The sequence below is a fragment of the Myodes glareolus genome, chromosome 4 (assembly GCF_982192425.1).
Source record: "Myodes glareolus chromosome 4, mMyoGla1.1, whole genome shotgun sequence".
NCBI classification, from domain to species: domain Eukaryota; kingdom Metazoa; phylum Chordata; class Mammalia; order Rodentia; family Cricetidae; genus Myodes; species Myodes glareolus.
The window spans coordinates 94739005-94752642 of NC_142029.1; the positions used below are offsets into that span (position 1 = coordinate 94739005).

The 13638-nt window shown below is 46.1% G+C and overlaps 1 protein-coding gene across 3 annotated transcripts in view; it reads right to left on the reverse strand.

Annotated features, from left to right (window-relative positions):
• Prdm10 (PR/SET domain 10) overlaps positions 1-5655 on the reverse strand; it is a 103372-nt gene extending 97717 nt beyond the window's left edge. Inside the window, exon 1 of one of the 3 annotated variants that reach the window (XM_048458696.3) lies at positions 5351-5655. The gene's annotated coding sequence lies outside the window, so the exon portion shown is untranslated. The remainder of the gene's footprint in view (positions 1-5350) is intronic. The other 2 variants (XM_048458694.3, XM_048458695.3) reach the window with 2 other exon arrangements.
• Positions 5656-13638: the final 7983 nt, after the last annotated feature.

The window sequence follows — 13638 nt, forward strand, 5'->3', positions numbered from 1 at the left end:
AATTCACTGTTTCAAAGTTATCCAAAAAGAAGCTGCTTCTGGGAGCTGAAGAGATGCTCAGGGTTAATAGGAGCATTTGTTGCTCTTACAGAAGACTTGATATGGGTTTCCAGCACCTATACAGAGACTTAGAACCATCTGGAACTCCAGTTTCAGAAAATGTCACACCTTCTTCTGGCCTCTAGGGACACCCGGTATATATGTGGTACACATACATACATGCAGGCAAACATTCATAGATGTACAAAAATTAATAAGCTTAAAACGGAAAAAAAGGAAGCAATTTTCAGTCACTCCTACAACCCGAACAGACTTTCAGTTATCCAGGCTTGAGCAACAGGAAGACAGCAAATGATCTCAGAAAGCAGGGAGGAGAATTAAGCTTCAGAATCAACAGCATGGTGGAAACTTATGAAAGCTACAGGAAATAACTGGAGTTGCGTCAGCTCAGAGAATTCCCAATGAGCCTTCAGTTGGTGTTATAATGATACTTCCAAAGGAGAGGGACCAGATACGCTTCCACCCACCTACATGGTGATTCAACTAAACCACATAGACAGAGTAAGGAAGCCAGACTGTGGTGGTGCACACCTTTAATCCCAGCACTCAAGAGAAAGAGACAGGCCAGGGTTACAAGAAAAGGACAGCCAGGGTTACACAGAAAAACCCTGTCCTGAAAGCCCAAAAAATTAAAAACAGAAAGAAAAATATGGACCAAATTAACGAAGAAAAGGACCCTATTCATTTTCCTGCCCTATCCCACCTGAACCCCTGGAGAATCGCAATGGAACCACTCTGTGATTTGGTTGACCCAAGCTTGTATGAGTGTGTTGGGGGGGTGGGGCGGTGCCTGCCATGCACTGGGGACTGAACTCAGGAGTCATACTCTGCCACTGAGCTATATTCCTAAGCCCTAACATTTCATTTTTCTTATCTCACTAGGTTAAATTTCCATTTGTTAATATGCCAGAGATTAACAAATAAACAGAAACAAGTTCACCATGTAGGACAGCAGATACCTGAACTGGGAGCTCTACATTTCTAGAATGTGTTCAAGTATGCTGGCATTCAAGGGAAAAATAAATTACAACAGGATGCTTACTGGTTTCTACAACATGATTTTTACCAAATGAAATCATACAGCCGCCATGCATTTACGTCTAAAACTGCAAACTTAAAAAAAAAACAAACTGCAAACTTAGTAAGGAATGGAAATTACAACTCAGTGCTTCTCCATCCTTTACAGTCAGTTCTACTTTTCCAGAAACCTATCCTTCTTCATTGTGTGCATGTGTGAGTGTGTGTTTACTGGCCTGACTGCACATGTGGAGCCCAGAGATCAAGTGCCTTCCTTCTTCTATTGCTTTCCACCTTATTTTCCCTTTTTGTTTTGTTTTTTGAGACAGGGTTTCTCTGTGTAACGGCCTTTGGCTATGCTGGAACTTGAAACTTGCTTTGTAGAGCAGGCTGGCCTTGAACTCACAGAGATCCACCTGCCTCTGCCTCCCAAATGCTGAGATGAAAGGTATACACTTAACATTTCTCCACTTTATTATCTAAAACAGGGACACTAACTAACTTGCAGCTCACCCATTCAGTTTGACTGGTGGAGCTCCAAGCCCCCAAGATCAACCTGTCTCCATCCCAAGCACAGCTGTGGTCACATGGACACTGTGTGTACCTGGCTTTTATGTGAAGACTAGGGATTAGAACTCAGATCTTCATGTTTACATAGCAAGTACTATCCACTGAGTCCCTGGTTCCAAAGTTTTGATTGTCTTTTTTACTTTTTGTTTTATTGCTTTTGTTTTGTTTTGTTTTTGGCTTTTCAAGACAGGGTTTCTCTGTGTAGTCCTGGCTATCCTGGAAATCGCCGTGTAGACCAGATTGGCCTTGAACTCTGAGATCCACCTGCCTCTGCCTCCTGAAGGTTGGCAGTAAAGGCGTCCAACACCACCCAGCTCTTTTTACTTTTTAAAAGCAAATCCTGGGTCAGCGAGATGATGTTAACCTCAAAAGATGGGAGGAGAATGCCCCCTGACTCAAATCATCATGGCCAAATTAACTAAAGCAAGCTTTTTTATTCATGTTCATGGGCTGCTTCCCCCGAGGTGGGGTTCAGGAGGTCAGCACTGGATGTGAGGAAGACAAGGCTTTTATAGCTCAGAGGTAGGAGGTTTCCAAATGGGGGATTTGGTGGGCAAAATAGGCGGTGTTACAGAAGCAGAACAGAAGCATAACAAGTTAGTTATAATGACTTCCTGAAACAAAGATGTGGTTGTAGGGAAGGCATGACAACAGGTAGTCATAACAAGAGTTATAATAACCTTTTGAAACAAAAGTAGGGTTGTAAGATGGTTATAAACAACTTTTTGAAACAAAAATGTGATTGCCATTCCTAGAACAGGCAGTCAAAAACCATTTGTAGTTAAGGTTACAGGTGGGGCATAGCCCAAACCTTGAGAAACATAGGTTTAATCACAAACAGAAATGAATCTAGTTTGTCTTTACTGTAAGGTGGATTTTAAGCCTAAAATGGAGAGGTTCTTCAATAGCTAAGCAGGTAAAGCTGCAATACTTGAAGGCCTTGGTGCCCTGAGTTTGTTCCCAGGAACCCACATAAAGGTAGGAGAGAACCAACTCTTACCCCCAAACAGCTTAAACTAAAACAAACAAACAAATTAATGGATACATAAATAAAAGCTGGGTGGTGGTGGCGCATTCCTTTTATCCCAGCAGTTGGGAGGCAGAGTCAGGAGAATCTCTGAGTTCGCGGTCAGTCTAATCTACAGAGTGAGTTCCAAGACAACCAAGGCTACACGGAAAAACCTTGTCTCAGAAAACAAACCAAAAAAGTAAAATGAGGCAGTGGTGCAGGCAAACACCTTTAAGCCCAGGAGTGGAAGCAGGATCTCTTTGAGCCAGGCCAGCCTGGCTCAATCTGAATCAGTGGTTCTCAACCTTCCTAATGTTGCAACCTTGTAATAGTTGGTGTTGCGACCCCAATCATAAAATTATTTTCATTGCTACTTCATAACTGTAATCTTGTTGTTATGAATTGTAATGTAAATCTGTTTTCCAGTGGTCTGTGAAAGGGTCATTCAACCCCCAGGTTGAGAAGCAAGGCTCTATAGAGTTCAAACCAACTAAGACTGCAACCCTGGCTCAAAAGAACAAAACAAAGCTAGGAGCAGTTTAGCGGTGCTCAATTTTACTCTCCTTTAATTCCAGCAGAGACAAGCAACTCTCTCAGAGTTCCAGAGCAATCTAGTCTACATAGCAAATTCCAAGTCAGCCAGCACTTCTCAAATCATTTTCAAGCAAAATGAATACAAAAATTACTCTTTCAGTTTAGTGGACTTCAAGTGGCAAATCACCATAAAGTATTTAGGCACCCATTCGTCACACAAGGTGCTCACACAAATATTCTGTGCACATTCATAATTGCACACAAACATCTAAAACACACCGATAAATTAGTAAGGATTTCATCTAGTCATTATACTTTAGGGGTTTTTACTTCTTAGTGCTGTTTCTACAATGATCATATATGATTGTTAAAATTAGAAAAGCGGGCGGTGGTGGTGCACGCCTTTAATCCCAGCACTTGGGAAGCAGAGGCGGGTGGATCTCTGTGAGTTCGAGGCCAGCCTGGTAGTCTACAGAGCAAGTTCTGGGACAACTAATAACAGCTAAGGCTACACAGAGAAACCCTGTCAAAACAAAACAAAACCAAAAAAAACTAGAAAAACAAACAAGAAGAAATTGACCAGTGCCAGTCAGTTATATTGAATTGACATTCCCCGATCACTCACCTATGCTCAGGCCTGCAATATAATGTACAAAAGACTTTTGGTAGACCATGTTACAAATCTTTAGTAAAAAGACTTAAAATGAGAAAAAAAAAAACTTGAGAAAAAGGTAACTACTTCAAAAGGTTGATGCTTGTGAAATAATTGAGTCATGAGTGAAAAAAAAAATCTTGATCCAAAACAAAAATGTAAACCTACTGAATGACAGGGAATCGTTCCTGTGAAAATGATTTCGCCTCTATTTGTAAAATGTAAACCTACTAAAGTTACTAAATACACCAGATTGAGCAAATATTGTATGTTGCTTTGTCCCCAACGAATTCTGATTTTATGTTTTCTGAATACTAGGGCAACAAATAAGTACAATTCAGGAGTGCAGAAGATCTTGGAGTGGCAACCATGGGGGTGGATGGGTACAAAAGAATACAATGTAACGCTGCACACCCTCTGGCCTACAAAGAGCTGACTGGGGCAGTGGCGCGAACAGGACAGAAATTGAGGTTAGCCACGAGCAACTTTGCTTTTAATGAAAAGTGGATACAGCTGGCCTTAAGCACAAGTCTGGTGGGAGATGGGCAGGCAAACTTTTAACCAGTATAAGGATTCGGGGCATGGGATTTCGCTGGATGAATGTCATCAATGACACCACAAAGCCATCCCTACCCTCTAACTTAAGTGTACATATATACTGGTTGAAATCCAACTAATACACATAACACGGATAGAAGAAATGGCACCCAGTGTTAGCAGCCTTCGTGCGCCCGCAACTGTTTCATTTTACCTAGTACTTAAGTAATCTAGCTACAGACTTTTGTTTTAGCATTAGTTCAAGGGGAGCCCGGCTCCCAAAAGACTGGACTCGCCAGCTCTGCAGGTCCTCGGCCTCGGTCCTACCCAGCCCGCCACCACGGTTGCAGACCGACCCGCAGGGGCGGGCGGGGCGGCTGGGGAACCCGGGCCGGGACACCAGCACCAGAACCCAGGGCCACGCGAACCGCCACCCCCCCGCACGGATCCCGGCCGGCGGACACCCGCCCGCCCAACCGCCGCCCGGCGCGCAGGCAGCCCAACCGCCGTCCCGGCCCAACCAACGCGGGAGGGGAGGAGAGGAGCGCACGGCCGGCGGGGCAAGCGAGCCGCTCGGGGGGCGCGGGGCAGGCTGCGAGCCGGGGAGACGAGGCGGGCGGCCCCGAAGCCCGCGCTCGACGCGGGGCCCGGACGGCTTCCCGGAGGGGCCTTGCCCCTTTTCGCGTCGAAGGTGCCGATGGTTTGACCCCCCACCCCGAGCGAGGTGCCTCGTCCCAGCCCCGGCTGGACTGTACCATCGGGCGGTGCCGCCGGGATTGCTCCCCCCCACCAGTACCATCAGTTCCCCCCCCACCCGGGTCCGCGGTCGGTTGGCCCCGGCCGGGCGCTGAGACGCAGAAAGAGCTGGGCGCCATTTTGGGTGGGACTAAGCAAAGACGAAACACTCTCCCAGGCGATGGGATACTCCGGACCCTGGTTTATCCGGTTCTCTTAATCCTTTAGGTACTTACACGACGTTGGGTGAGGGGAGCTGGAAGATCAGCGGGTCCCGGATCCTCTCTCCCTAGGGGTGATGGAAATCAACCCCCCCCGCCGCCTCCAGGTGGTTCTTCCCGCCGCAGAGTGGGAGCAGCATAAAAGGCGGGGTCTTATTAGCATAATCTGCCTGGCAACCTGATCTCAACGTTACGTGATTGGCTGAACTCTGAAAGTCCCATGCTGTGCCTAGAGACCTGGAACGCTGGGCAGAACTGACAAGCCCAGATTTAAGAGTCATGACGAAAATCCTGGGACGCTAATTCAGTCGGCCGAGAAGGCAAAAGGAGATTCACACAATGGCCCAATGACTGAAGGCCTCTTTATTTCGTGCTCTGCTGTTCATGTAAAACCCAATAGAAGAGCGAGTCTCTGGCGGGGCTCGCCTGCGTTTGTATTCTAAGCCAATCAGAAAGCCCCACTCTTTGCATTCAGGGTCAAGGCCCATCTGAGAATCCTGGCTGGCAAGTGGAGGGACACCGTCCAGCGTGCATGAGTGTCTACCCTGGAAATCCAGTGCGCACCCAGGTTCCCAGTCCACCTGTCCCCCTATACTCGGCTCCTGGGGGGGGGGGGGCCTCTGGACGTGTGGGCGGTGCATCTACCCGCGCCACCGCGGGTTTGCAGAGAACCGCGTGCGCCCTGGGGCTCAGTATGACTGGAACACGCCTTTCCGGGGCCACAGAAACCGGTTAAACACCCTGCCCGCCTTCTCTCCCCCCCCCCCGCCCCCCCGGCCCAGGAGTGGCCTATCACCCTTCCGGAGCAAGGGGATTCTGTCATCAGTCCTTGCCGTCCTCTAGAGCGCCTACACTACTTTTCTCTTTTCAACACTCTACCATTCTGGAAAAGTGCTTTGCAGAAGCAATCTGGGTGAGGTTGTGCCTCGGTTGGTAGAGTGCTTCGAGTGGCATGTACTAAATCCTGTGCTCAGTCCCCAAAACCTCATAATCCTGGAGTGGCAGTGCACCCAGGAGAGGGAGGCAGCAGGAGCAGAAGTTCAAGACCAGCTTGGACTACTGAGACTGCTGGGGGGAGGGGGGGCGTTAATCAACACTGAACAACCAAAAATGACTGGACTCTCTTCTTTTTTAACTGAGGATATCCACATCCTACGGTCCTTTACGACTGCCTTCTCAAGTACAGCCAAGTGCATAGAAAAAGCCCAGGCTTTGTAATGATAAAATGGAATCTCCCCACTGACAACACGAATAGCAACCAAATGTCCAAATGTCAGAGACCTTTGCTCTTTGTGTCTACAGGGAATGGTTTCACTGTCCATGACCTGTACTTTGCTGTGTTGCTTTGAAGATTAAATGAGTTCATACTTGTAACGTTCTCTCCCAACTCTGAAACTTACATTCGCATAGGGTTAGTGATGGTAAAGCCTGCAGAGTGACTTGTAATCCCAGCTCTTGAGTGCAAAGGTAGAATTGTTGAGGGTAACCTGGCCTACGTAGTTCCAGGCCGGCCAGCAGTATACAGCAAGATTTGGTTTCCAAACAGAAAAACCCTGTAAAACTACTGGCTAACAAAAGAAAGAAAGAAAGAAAGAAAGGAAGGAAGGAAGGAAGGAAGGAAGGAAGGAAGGAAGAAAAGGAGGAGGAGGAAGAGGAAGAAGAAGAAGAAGAAGAAAAAGAAGAAGAAGAAGAAGAAGAAGAAGAAGAAGAAGAAGAAGAAGAAGAAGAAGAAGAAGAAGAAGAATCCATTCAAATATATTGGTTACAGTTTTGCTTAAATGACTGAAAACTGAAATGTTGAGGCCAGTGTCCTGTTTTTAAAACTCAAAGCCATGACAGCCTTGGGAAGTAGGAACCGATGAAGATGTCACGAATTCTTGTTCTGTAGATCCCTTTGGGAGCTGTGCTGGGCCTGAAATAAGGCTCTCAGTAACTGAGCCTGAGCTACATTGAAAAGCAAGGCTGAAAGTGAGGCTGATGAGGACTCAGATTTGTCGAACGCAGCGCTATTTGCTGTCCTCTCTGAGTCTATTAAGACGCCATTTGCTTTTGGGCTGGTTACAGTAGCTAAAGAAGACTCTGGGATGATTCCTCAGTGCTGTGAGTCGGCATCGCCAGAGGTCGATGGGTCCTCTATGGCCTTGGAAGGCTGCCATGCCCTGTACTGTGGCCTCTAGAGATCTCTTTGAGACTTAACCAGATTATATCTTCTCTGATGGATTAAGAGTCTCAGAGGTCAGGTTATCAGAAATGACACAAAGGCAACTTACCAGGAGAAGTGGGACAATCTATCTCACTGGGACTTAAATAAATCCTCTAAAACTTTTTTCTTTTTCATAACCAGTGTAAGATTACTATGATAGATGAGGAAGCCAATTTTTATTTCTGTGTATTTCTTTTTCTTAATGTCTTAGTTATTGCCACATTTGTAGATGTCTTTATTACTGTTCGTGTTTGTGTGTGTGTGTGTGTGTGTGTGTGTGTGTGTGTGTGTGTGTACTGTTAGGTCTCAGTCATGGACAATGGGTAACTGAGGTGTCCGTTAACATATCAAAGCAGATGGTGCCCACCAGGTTCTTCCTTCATCCTTCAGTCCCTACCTGTTACAGGATGTGACTGGCATACCCACCCTCTACTTCTCCAGCCCAAAGGCTGGGCTGCCATTCCCCCAGCTGCCCTTCCTTATATAATCCATCCATTTTGGTTATCTGCACTTTTTCCCCCCTCGAGACAGTGTTTCTCTGTGCAGCTTTGGAACCTGTCCTGAAACTAGCTCTGTAGACCAGGCTGGCCTAAAACTCACAGAGATCTGCCTGCTTCTGCCTCCCAAATGCTGGGATTAAAGGCATGCAACACTACTGCCCGCTCCCTGCACGTTTTGGGTTACCCTTTACTCTCTTGGCCAGTCTCTTGGCCCAGACCACCCTCTAAGGCAGCAGCTACTCTCCCCTTCTCCCTGTCCCCACCTCACATGGCCCAGCTCAATCATGTTCTCCCTGGGCTATCAGATATCTCTCCAGTTGCGCTCTCCCTTTTATCTACAATAAACTTTCTCCTCTGCCTACCTAGGAGCAGTCATGGCCTTTCCTTTTTCATTTTTTTCATTCGTGTGTGTGTGTGCGTGTGTGTGTGTGTGTGTGTGCAAGCAGACGACAAAGGCCAGAGGTCAGCTTCAAGTGTTATTCCTCAGGATGGCTACCCATCTTGTTTTCTAAGGTACATTTCCTCCCTGGGACCTGATACTTACAGATTAAGATAAGCAATCTGGCCAGGGAGGCCCAGGATCATTCCCATCTCTGTCTCCTCAGTGCTGAGGGTGACAAGGGGGCACTAGCAGGCCGTGTTTTCTATGTGGGTTCTGGGGCCTGTGATCCTTATGCTTGAGCTGCCCCCACTGAGTGGACTGGGTGATCTCCCCAGCTCGAAAACATTATTTATTTATAGTACTTCGAATTGAACTTGGTGCCTCATGCCTGCTAGGCAAGAGCCTTACATTGATTCATATCCCTAGCCGTCTTTTTAATTTTGTAATCTTCAGGTAGAGTCTCATTAAGTCCATGCAGTTGCCCAGGCTGGTCTTGAACCCACTTTGTAATCTCCTGAGTAGTTGGGATTGTAGGCCTGTTCTGTCAGGCCTGTTCTAAAGTTTTGATGGGCACAAATATTTCAGTGACGCAGCAGTCTACCAATTTTTAAAGTTTCTACTGTGGGAAGTCTCAGAAACCTGCTTTTTTTATGTGGTTTTTAAAAAATGCACACATAATGAAATTTCCTGTGTAGGAAGTATTCACGGAATATGTACCACGTGCCATTCACTGTTCTAAATAATGAAGATAGGAGAGAACAGAAAAGCACTCTCATTTAGAGTCCAATTAAATGGAGGCAAGCGAACAAAATTCACATATAATTCCAGTGATAGTGTTACAAAGAAAATAATGCAGGGAAGTGCAGAGAAAAAGGAAGCTGTGCATGAAAAAAAAAATCCCTCCCAGTATCGGATAACGGCCCTATTTTATTTTCTTTTGTTTTGATTTTCCTGAGACAGGGTAGCCATATAGCACTAACTATCCTGAAACTCGATATGTAGACCAGAAGGGCCTCAAACTCACAAAGATCCTACTGCCTCTGCCTCCCCAGTGCTGGGAATAAAGTCGTGCTCCACTATGCAGGCTAGGTGATAGCTCTGTTATTAGAGGGCTTTCTTTGCAAAAACAGAGGCCTGGATTTAGTTCCCAGAAATTCAAAGATTAAAAGATCTCTAGTACCTCATAAAACCCAGACGGGGCAGTATATGATGGTGATCCCAGCTCTGGGGCTAAGATACAGGGGTTTCCTGGGCTCTCTGCTGAGCTTCAAATCAATGAGACTTTGTCTCAAAAGACATAAATGGTATTCCTGAAGATGAACCCAAAGCTGTCTTCCAGCCTCCACAAGTGGCACACATATATACTTACACACACGTTTAACAAAAAGTCCTCCTAAAATGCCAGTAAGAGTGGGGACTAGAATAAGGCAAAAGACCAACGATGTTAAGATTTGGGGAAACACTCCAACCTGTGAAAATAGCCTAAAAGTTAAAGGAGAAAAAAGACTCACTAAGCTAGTGAGATGGTTCAACAGTAAAGGCACTTGCCATGTACGCCTGATGATCTGAGTTTGATCCCTGGATCCCATCTCATCAGGTGGAAGGAGAGAATTAAACTCTACAGTCTCTACCCACTGACTTCCACATGTGCACTGTTGCAGGCATAGTATGATACAACACCCCTTCCTGTCATGCAAACACAAATAAATGTTAACCGTGGCATGCATGTATTCAACTATTCTTTCATTGTTAAGGTGTTCATTGAGGGCTTACTACACATGCCAGGAGGCACTGCGTCAGATGCTTTGGAATTCATCAGCTGACCTCTACACAAAAGGATAGAGCATAAAAGCACATGGCTTTCTGGAGCTCCCTTCAATCAGCGTGAAAAGGAATGAGAAAGGCCAGGATTGCTGGAATACAGGACAAAGAGCAAAATGTCACCAAAAACAACCTGGGAAAATAGGTAGGTGACATCATACAGGCCTTTGAGGCTATGCTATTGTTAGATGTTTTGAATGCATTTTAGACAAGGGAATGAACCTTTACCCCTTTAAAGGCAGCTGCTTCAGGATGCTTGTTTGTTGGGGTGGGGGACCGAGTAAGAAATGAGACAAGGACTCTCTTGCTGCTTGAAGCAGGAAATGATTGGTGGTGACTAGACTTACAAATGGACTAGATGTGAGACTGGGTGGTGGTTGGTAATGACAGCCGGTGATCAAGACTGACTCACAAAGTTAGATCTGAGTGACTAAAAGGCGATGCATTAACAGAGAGATAAGGAGAGAAATGCTTAGAAAATTCACTGTTCTCTGGTGTTCAGGAGAAATTTGAAAGCGCTTGTCCAGGTACTGGGGCATGGTGTTACTTCCCTGTCATCCCGGCATTCCAGAAGTAGAGGCAAGGAGGATTAGGACCTAAAGGGTAGCCTGACTTACATGAGATACTAACTCACAAATAAATAAATGAAGTCACGTTTGGTAATACATGCCTTTAATCTCAGCAGGAAGGAAGGCAGAGGTAGGTGAATCTCTGCAAGTTCAAGACCAGCCTGGTCTACAAATTGAGTTCCAGGTCAGCTAGGACTACACAGTGAGTTCCTGTCTCAAAGAGAGAGAGAGAGACAGAGAAACAGACAGACAGACAGAGAGAGAGAGAGAATATACAAAATAAGTGAATGAATGAATGAATGAATGAATGAATTTTTTTTTCAAATTAAGGAAACACCCTGTGGCTATTGGGATTCAAGGGAAAGACTGGGTTTAGAAACACAATTTTAATATTCACCAGATTTTTTTAGACGCGGTCTCTAACCCAAGCTGCTCTCTAACTCCCTGTATAGCTAAGGATGACCTTGAATGGCAAGCAGTCTATCAACAGAATTACATCCCTGGCCCTATTCACCAAAGTAAATTGGGTTTAAGGGTATATGATTGTGGCTGGAGTCACAGCTCAGTAGGAGAGTGTTTGTCTCAGTATTTAGGATTAGATGAGACCCAATTAGATACAGCCCTTTACTGGTGATTATGAAGCTGGCAGGGGAGGGAGTGGTGCAGGAAGATACGAGTGTCTACAGCTGATCTCTGGAACTGCTGAGGTGGGCAGGGGGATGCTGAGCAGGGCTGGGTGCAATGGTCCATTCCAGTCCATTCCTGTAATCCCAGCACTTGGGTGCCTGAAGCAAGATCTTGAGTTTGAGGTCAGCCTAGGCTACACAGAAAGACCCCACTTGAAAATGGGAAGCGTCTTAGGAACTAGGAGAGGCATTGTTCCTCGTGTCTTAAACTCCTTGAGACTCAGAAGGACAGGACAAAGCCCAGGGATTCAAGACTAGCCTGAGAAACAGGGCAAAATCCCTGTATCCAAAAAAATTCAGCTGGGTGCTGTGAGAGATGGTTCAGAGGTTAACTTGCAGAGGACCAAGTTAACGTCCTAGCATCCATATATGAGAGCGCACAATGGCTTGTAACTTTAGTTCCAGGAGATCCAACTGCCTGTTCTGGCCTCTTCTGCCTCTTGCGCTGTAGGCAGATATCCTCACACGGACACACATAAATGCACAATTAATTGTTTGTTTTTGAGACAGGGCCTCACTATGTAATCCTAATGACCTGGAACTCACTATGTAGACCAAACCGACCTTACATTTATAGAGATCAGCCTGCCTCTGTTGGGTTGCTAGGATTCAAGACATGCACTACCACACGTGGTTCACAATTAATGTTTTAAATTCAGTTAAAATGGCTGAATAGGTGAATAAAGCAGGCGAATCAAAAGAGGGTCATGTCCCAGAAACCAGGGGACACAAGGGAGATGTCGCTGTTGGCTTCAGCAAATGTTACTGAGAGATAAAAGGAAGACAGGCCTGTCCCTTAGATAATGGTACCCTTAGGGGAAAATTAGGAAACACAGTAGGAGATGTCTGAGAAAAGCAGAAGACCGGTGAGGGACATCTGTTGCCAGTTGTATAACAGATGAGACACACTACCAACAAATCGATTAACCTCTCCCACCCATCCCTGCCTCCAGAGTGCTGGTCAAATCAACCAACCTAGGTGCAAGGCGGAGGCAGGAAGAGTTCCAGGTCAACTACAGGGCAAACCACTCTGGAGAGACAAGAGCTAGAGGGAGGGAGAGAGGCAGCAGGAGAAACGGGGGGGGGGGGGGGGGGGGAGAAGGAGAGAATGAAGGCGCTACATATGCTATTTATAAAAGCTTCTTTTTTACTGTATCACAAAGCCAGCCCGAGAGGGTCTGCCTAAGCATGCATGACGTTCTGAGGATCCCCAACACAAAACAAGCAACAGCGACAACACAAAACAGCAGAGCCACCTGGGAAAAGGGCAAGTTCTGATGGGGGAAGGCAAACTGAAGACTGGAGGGAAATGTCACTGGGCAGTGACCATAATCATGATTAAAATTTCCGCCAGTCTTGGTGTCATATGCCTGTAATCCACTCAGGTGGAAGCAGAAGACTGTGAGCACAAGGTAAGCCAGGACTACCATGATGGCACTCTATCTCAAAAACGAAAAATTTAGTCAAGCATAATGTCACACAGCATGCTGGGAGCGCTCAGGAGGCAGGGCCCTGAGCACAGTCCTGGGTTTGAATTCTACCTAGGCTACACAGCAAGGCCTTTCTTAGAAAAATAGCAAAGCAAAGCCTTTTTCAAACAGTATCAGTGGACGCTAACACTATGGGGTCAGATGTTGGCACTTTTGTATCAACACAGTCGGCATCAAATCCTCCACAAAAGAAAATATTTGTTTTTCTTTTGGAAAGCTGATATCAGAAGCAAGAACTTCAGCATGGTAGGCAAGCTCTGTAACACGGAGCTACGTCCCCAACCTCACAAAAGACATTTATTAGCTCTAAAGGGACAAGGAGTGACTTCACAGTGAGAGATTTATCAACTAACTATCTTCACCTATGATCAAGGCTCCCATGCTGAGTGAGGAGGCTAAGGCAGGAGGATAGTTTGAGCCTAGGACTAGCCTGGACAACACAGCACGGCCTCTAATTTAACATGCTTAGGGACGGACAATAGGTCGTGTGTGCTTCTCCAGACGATCCTGGGAGAGCTGTGCAGCTCCTCTTCTGAGACAGAGACTGGAATTAGCAGCTGGAATCTAATTCTAAGGAAACAACTAGCAACCTGAAATTGAGGGACAGTCTCTGTAAGACCCGGCCTGCTTGTTCCTTTAAAAACGTTAATGG